General features: G+C 41.2%; 1 protein-coding gene across 9 annotated transcripts in view; it reads right to left on the minus strand.

The window, feature by feature from the left end:
- Hmbox1 (homeobox containing 1) overlaps positions 1-7,728 on the minus strand; it is a 143,128-nt gene that overhangs the window by 108,406 nt on the left and 26,994 nt on the right. The window lies entirely within an intron of this gene.

The following is a 7,728-nucleotide window of genomic DNA, read 5'->3' on the forward strand; positions in this document are numbered from 1 at the left end:
TTTCAGACTCTCCTTAAGATATAACTAGTTAGTTTTCTGAAAAAGAGCAACCATGAAGGATCAGCCACGTATAAATGACAGTAACTAGTGAGAAGACACTAACAGCAATAACACTTTGTATGCTACTAGTGTCTGATTCTTCACTGGACTAGCACGGTGATCCCACGGTGCAATGTCAGTGTTTTCATCTCACAATAGAAGAAAACTGGGGCTCAAAGGACATTAAAAACAAACTAAAAACCCCTCAGTAATTTAACAGTACGGTTCACAAGTGTCTTCTAACATGAGTTAGAAGAGGCCCCTGAGTTAAGCTCTCAGCACGGGCCATTCCACACTCCACTGGAGACACATCCAAAAATTAGGCTACAAATCATATCTATCTCAACACACATCCATTTGTAATATGACCCTATTGCTATTCAATCATGCTTTTAGAGGGAAAGGGTTTGATTAAATAAAACTTTTTACTGTTCAGCTTTTTGGCTTCACGGTGAATTCTCCCAAGCATTTAAGTTAGAAATCAGGCCAATTCATATAAGCTATTTCAGAAAACAGAAGGCAAGCAAGCATTTTTCAACTCAACAGGCAGGGCGAGTATCACTGTAACAAGTCAAATACATTAAGGGCAAAGCAATCCATGTACTAGTTTCTCTTGGAAACATGGGCAGGGAACCTTAAAGTAAGAGAAAATAATAAAATGACAAACTAAGTCCAGTAAAACGAAAGGTTCCTGCAATCCGATGAGCACAATGACAGTGTAAGACGGCATAATGCTCCAAACCCCTTAAAGTGCTTTACCATATTAACAGGCTGTCTGTCTATGACCATTTCAATACATACAAAAAAAAAAAAACCATTCAATTCATGATTTAAAAACAGTAACAAAACTCAGTTAAATATGCATGAAAAAATAAATTCTTCAAAATAAAAAAGTATTTACCAAACACCTAATCTTTGATTACGACTAGGACAGAAGACTGAAAGCTCGCTCTCTCGTGTGGATCCCTACATCTGTAGTGTCTGCTAGAGCTCCTGTGCGGTGCAGTGAGAAGGAAAGTGACTCAGGAAACAGAGCTTACCAGCTGCTCTCAAGGGCAGCCACAGCATTTTTTCATCTAAAATCCCACAGTGGCTTCCACTGCACATGGAATAAAATGTAATCCCTTCCTAAGGTATATTCACACTTTTTTACAAGATTTGGCTTCTATTCTTCACTCGCCATGACCTAGGCTCAGGAGTTTGTTTCTCAAGGTCATTATCATTTTTTTTGAGACACTGTGCATGATCTGCCTAAAATGCACTTTTTACAGCTAGTTCATTCTTATTATTCAAGTGATAAGTTAAGTGGCACACCATTTGAAATGGTCTATTAAATAACCTTTATACCTTATTCTACTTATTACTGCTATCAAATTATAGTTTCTTAGGCTGAAGAGTTAGCTCAGAACTTGAATGCCAGTAGTACTCTCATAGAAGACTAGTTCTCTGTTCTTGCCTTCATCAGCCCTCCTTGCTATTCTCTCAAAATGGACTTTACTTTCTTACTGTCATTCCATTTAAAAATTACTCAATAGCTCTCTACTGTAATCTGTTGCATGTTCTGTCTGGAAGGTGCCCTAGGGAAGGTATTCCTAATCTTGCCTCACCCACGTACCTGAGCAACCTCCAGGTTCTCTAGTAACGGATGCTGTTACATGACAGGGTACAGAAGAGCTAGAGATTACTATGGCTTCTTGGTTTGACTTCTAATGGACTGTTGCTCTGTTCTGGGGCCCTTTATGTCAACTCTGATTGACATTATGAATCCTAAGTGCTCCAGAATTATGGACCATACACAAACACATGATAAATAAAGGATGAAAATCAGGGCTAGAGCACAGCTCAGTGGTAGAGTACTTGTCCTGAAATCATCTCAATCTTTACTGTACACACAGTAGCATTCAATACTACACACACACACATTGAGGTATATACTTGCGGTCCAAGCCACCCATGAGACCAAAGCAGGAGAAGCACTGAGCAGAGGACTTAAAAACAAGCCTGGGTGACATCTCAAAAACAAGAAACCAACTATGTCAGGAAGCAAACGCTGAATAACAGATGGTACCTATAACATGAACCACAACTGTTTCATGGATGAGAAAGATCATCAAATAAAGGAAGACTCAAAAGAGACCATGGAGGAAGAAGCATGGAGGACGACCCCCAGATGGAGCAAACCAGTGCACCACTGTATCCCTAAGCTCAGGCCCTGCTATGCCCCAAAGCAAGGCTGAACGAACGGGATGCTAAAGGAAATAAAGCCAAGGTGAAGGATGAGCCACAGAGAAGATCTGCAAGGTTGTCTGCTAAACCTGTTTTTCTAAAGCCAGAGTCCAAGCCTAAAACAGCCCCTGCAAAGAAGGGACAAAGGTACCCAAGGGGAGGAAGGGGAAAGCCAATGGTGGTAAGGATGTGAATAATCCTGCAGAGAATGGAGACAAAAACACAGATGAGGTACAGAAAGCTGAAGGTGCTGGAGATGCCAAGTGACATGTGTGCGTTTTTATGATTATGTACTTCTAGTGACTGTACAGTTTAGAATACATTTTTCATCAAGTTTTATAGAAGTGCTGAATTTTGGTTTTTTGGGTTTTTTTTTTTTTTTTTTTTGGTTTTTCGAGACAGGGTTTCTCTGTGTAGCCCTGGCTATCCTGGAATTCACTCTGTAGACCAGGCTGGCCTCGAACTCAGAACCTCCCAGGTACTGGGATTAAAGGCGTGCGTCACCAATGCCCAGCACAGTGAAGTGTTTTGTGTGCTAACAATATAGCTTTTTTAAAAAAGTAAAACAGCCGGGTGTGGTGGCGCATGCCTTTAATCCCAGCACTCGTGAGGCAGAGGCAGGCAGATTTCTGAGTTCGAGGCCAGCCTGATCTACAGAGTGAGTTCCAGGACAGCCAGGGCTACACAGAGAAATCCTGTCTCAAAAAACCAAAAAAAAAAAAAAACCCAAAAAGAACCACCACTTCATTGTTGGGGGGAGGATAGTGCGTCACTAACAAAATATTTCCCAAGCTGGACTGATGACGGAAATCATCTTTCCCTGATAATTTTGAAAGGCTCCTGTTGGTTCCCAGGAAAGACGTCCTGGTCTTGACATAGGTGGCCACTATGGTGCAAAATGCCTTGTGGTCTGGGAAAATTCTATATTCATTTTTATATCCTCTTCCCCCTACACTATCAACATAGACTTAATTCCCTTAAAACCAGAGGACCTGTTGGAACCTGGAACCCAAAATTGGTTTTCCAGTCTATTGGGAGTTTGAGTGTTCTCAGAAGAGCGCTGGTTCCTTTTATAAAAGATTGTGGATCTTCAGATTGATAATTCTGCCATGTTCCTTTCCTGAAAGTCAGGGTCAGCTTGTGAAAAGTTGTTAAACAACATCCTTAATGTGAGATGTCCACCCTCACTCTAAGCTACTTCCCCCTTTTCAAAGCATAGAATGGAGACTTCATTGGGTTTTACAGTGGCTTTCTGATTTTGGTAGTCTATACAAGAAGGGGATTTGGAAGTCCTTGTATACTGTTGATTGTCTGCCCAGGTCCTGCCTGAAATACCATGATTGTTTATGAAAAGTATGCTTAATAAAGCTGGTTACAGTTAGGCTTGGGAGGAAAAAAAACCCATAAAGTTAGATAAGAAGAGGAGAGCAGAGCAGTCCAGAGATTCATAAGTACTGTACCAAAGATGCTCAGGAAGGAAAAACCAAAAAATATCACAGGAGTAAACTAAGTGAGTTTGGCTGAAAGCTAAGGCTGGCATAGGTAACAGTAAGGGAAGGATGAATTTCTGATAGCAGTGGGAGTGCTTGGTACCTGTGGACTATTATTACATTTACATGGTCTTAGTTTCTCACTGAAACTACCTCAGGAGAAAGGATGCCTGAGAAGGCCCTGTGTGGCAGCAGTGTCTAAGACAGGCCATTCTGTCACTAAGGCATAAGGGACACTTGTTAGGAATGTTTAACCACAGCTAATAAGAGTACCAGTCAAAATGGTGTAAGGCACCACACACTTACACACACTCATTAAATCATAGCATAAGCTAGCCGTGTACCATCATGTTGTAGCAGTTGCATCTTCCCTATTGCGCTAGTGAGAGAGTAACAGGATAAATGTCAAGGAGTTCCAATCAGCATGTCTTTGCTCATATTCAAGAACAAGAATAGGATGGACTCAAATCAGCATCCTTCTTAGAGAGAAAGGCTCAAGAGCTCCCTACTAACTAACGAGATACTGGTAGCTGATTGATTCTAGAGATAAGTCGGTTTGTTTGACTGTGTGGTCCCTGGTAGGGTGACAATACTCTAGAGAATGGCTTCACACCCATAGGTATGGGTAGAACAAATTGAACGTGTGGATTATTTTTTAAAAAAAGATAGAGGAAATTACGAAAGTTAGGATTGGGTAGGAAATCAGGGTGGACCTGACAGGAGTTAGGGAGAGGAATGAGGGGTGAATATGATGAAAATACAGTGCAGTTATGTATGAAATTCCTGAAACCTTGGGCATGATGGCACACCTCACCTCTATAAACCTAACACCTGCAGAGCAAACAGGCAGATCCCTGGAGCATGACGGCCAGCCAGTGAGGCAGAATGGGTAAACTCCAGGTTCAGCAAAAGATCCTGTCTCAATAATACAGAGTGACAGAGGAGGTCACCTGATGTCAACCTCCGTCCTTCACACACACACACACAAAAACTTAGATGAAATGGACCTTCTCCTTCAATATATAAACTACAAAAACCTATATAGCCCAGTACCTATTTAAGAAACCGGGTTTGCGGGGCTGGAGAGATGGCTAGGTGGTTAAGAGCGTTGACTGCTCTTCCGAAGGTCCCGAGTTCAAATCCCAGCAACCACATGGTGGCTCACAACCAACTGTAACAAAATCTGATCCCCTCTTCTGGAGGATAGCTACAGTGAGTGTACTTACATATAGATAGATAAATAAATACATAAATAAATAAACCTTTTTAGCAGCCGGGCGTGGTGGCGCATGCCTTTAATCCCAGCACTCGGGAGGCAGAGGCAGGCAGATTTCTGAGTTCGAGGCTAGCCTGGTCTACAAAGTGAGTTCCAGGACAGCCAGGGCTANCGAGGCTAGCCTGGTCTACAAAGTGAGTTCCAGGACAGCCAGGGCTACACAGAGAAACCCTGTCTCGAAAAACCACAAAAAAAAAAAAAAAAAAGAAACCAGGTTTGCACTTAGAAAATATACCAACAATGAAAATCCTTCACCAAAATGACTTCATTGCCAACTTGACTAACCATCCCAAGAGAAAACAATGACAGTTTTTCTCAATTTATTTCAGAATCTGAATTAGAAGAAAACATTCCCCAAACTGTTTCACAGGTCAAAAATTATCCTAATGTAAGAAGCCAGAAAATTAAGTAACAAGGTTAGAGAAATACATGCTATTATTCCTCATGAAGAGAAAGAGATGAAAAGGATTCTTAGCAGTGCGTGAGCAAATATTACACCATTAGAAGGTGTATGTGGTATCTAACAATCAACCAATACAAATCACCGCTATAGCCATCTACATAGGAATGAGTAATGAAACAGCACTTGATGAGGCTCATGTCCAAAAGCTAGAATGAGCTAGAAACAGAACAGGTATCCTATCACTAATGCAGTTGACATCAGAGTTAACCATGAAAGGTGGAACACTTTCCCTCAATACTGACACAAGACAGAGTCTGTGGCTCTAACAGCTCCTCGGCAGCATCATACCCAAAACCTTAATCAATATGATAACCAAAAAACATAAACTATCCACAGATGATTATAATATTAAAAAACTCAGATTTTCTACAAAAAGAGAGAGAAAGAGACATAGAAAGAGAAAACCCAATTCTTTGAGTATATGAATTCAGCAAAGCTGCCAGATACAAGGACAATATAGAAAAATCAACTGCATTTCTAGGAATGATCTAGAATCTGATTTGCTTGTTTTTCTTTCTTTTTTTTAAAAAAGAATTATTTTATTATACATATACATACATACACATACATATATGTATATATATATACACACACACACACACATATATATATATATTATAGCTGTCTTCAGACACACCAGAAGAGGACATCTGATCCCATTACAGATGGTTGTGAGCCACCACGTGGTTACTGGGAATTGAACTCAGGACCTCTAGAAGAGCAGTCAGTACTCCTAACCACTGAGCCATCTCTCCAGCCCAGCTCGTAAACATTTACCATTCACAGAGCTGGAGAGAGATCTCGGTGGTTAAGGAGCACTTGTTGCACTTACAGAAGACACGGGTTCTGTTCCCAGCACCCACGTGTTGGCTCACCACCAGTTCAAAACTATCCAAGCTGACCAACTCAGGCACCATGAATGTGGTACACATACATACATGCAGGCAAAATGTACATAGATAAAACAGAATAAATCTTTTTAAAAATTAAGTATCATTCACAATAGCACCGAGCATAAAATACTGATGTAAGTCTAACAAAGAGATATAGAATCTGCATAGCAATAAATGAAAACCTTAGGGGGGAAAGAGATCATGGAACTTGTAAGTAAGCAGAGCAGTCCGGAGACTGTTTCTAAGATACATCCACTGCTAACTACTAAGAGCCAGGGAGAATTCCTGAAGGGCTTATGACACACATTAGCAAGCTGATTCTAAGCCATGATCACCATGATTCTGTCAAAGGTGCCAAGGCAACACAAGGTAGATGGGAAGGCCTTTTCAACACCTGAGGAGAGAACAAGACATCCATGTGTAAAACTGCAACCTCAAGGAATATTTCAAGCTTTTATTGAAAACAACAACAACAACAACAACAAAAAGCCCTAACTCAGCAGCTGGGTGGTGGTGGCTCACACTGTTAATTACAGCACTTGAGAGACAGATACTGGTGGATCACTGTAAATTCTTTTTTTTTTTTAAGATTTATTTATTATTATATCTAAGTACACTGTTTTGGACATGCCAGAAGAGGGCATTAGATTTCATTACAGATAGTTGTGACCCACTATGTGGTTGCTGGGATTTGAACTCAGGACCTTCGGAATAGCAGTCAGTGTTCTTAACCACTGAGCCATCTCTCCAGCCCGGTCGGATCTCTGTAAATTCAAGACCAGCCCAGTCTACACTAAGCAAGTTCCAGAACAGCCAGGAAGGATAACACAGAGAAGCTCTGTGTGGAAACACGGAAAACAAAACAAAACAAACAAAAAACAAACTAATTCAAAAGACATCACAGACCTAAATATAACATCCCAAATCACAAAACTTCTGGAAGAAAACCCAAAGAGAAACCTTAGTGTTGACATCATTCTCCCACAGCGGGTCTTGACTGCACTGCACCCTCCAGAGCATTTCATCCACAAGGCCCTCAAACAGAGCCCTACTGCCATTGCTCAAGCAGTTCCACTCAGGAGGAGCAACTCCAAGTGCCTGCTGCTGTGCTTTGAAAACATACTCAGGACAAAAGAGACGTGTTCTCAAGGTAAAATACTAATTCTGAAGACTTATGTAAGAAAGGAATGTAAGCCGGGCGTGGTGGCGCACGCCTTTAATCCCAGCACTCGGGAGGCAGAAGCAGGCGGATTTCTGAGTTCGAGGCCAGCCTGGTCTACAAAGTGAGTTCCAGGACAGCCAGGGCTATACAGAGAAACCCTGTCTCGAAAAACCAAAAAA

The sequence above is a fragment of the Mus caroli genome, chromosome 14 (assembly GCF_900094665.2).
Source record: "Mus caroli chromosome 14, CAROLI_EIJ_v1.1, whole genome shotgun sequence".
NCBI classification, from domain to species: Eukaryota; Metazoa; Chordata; class Mammalia; order Rodentia; family Muridae; genus Mus; species Mus caroli.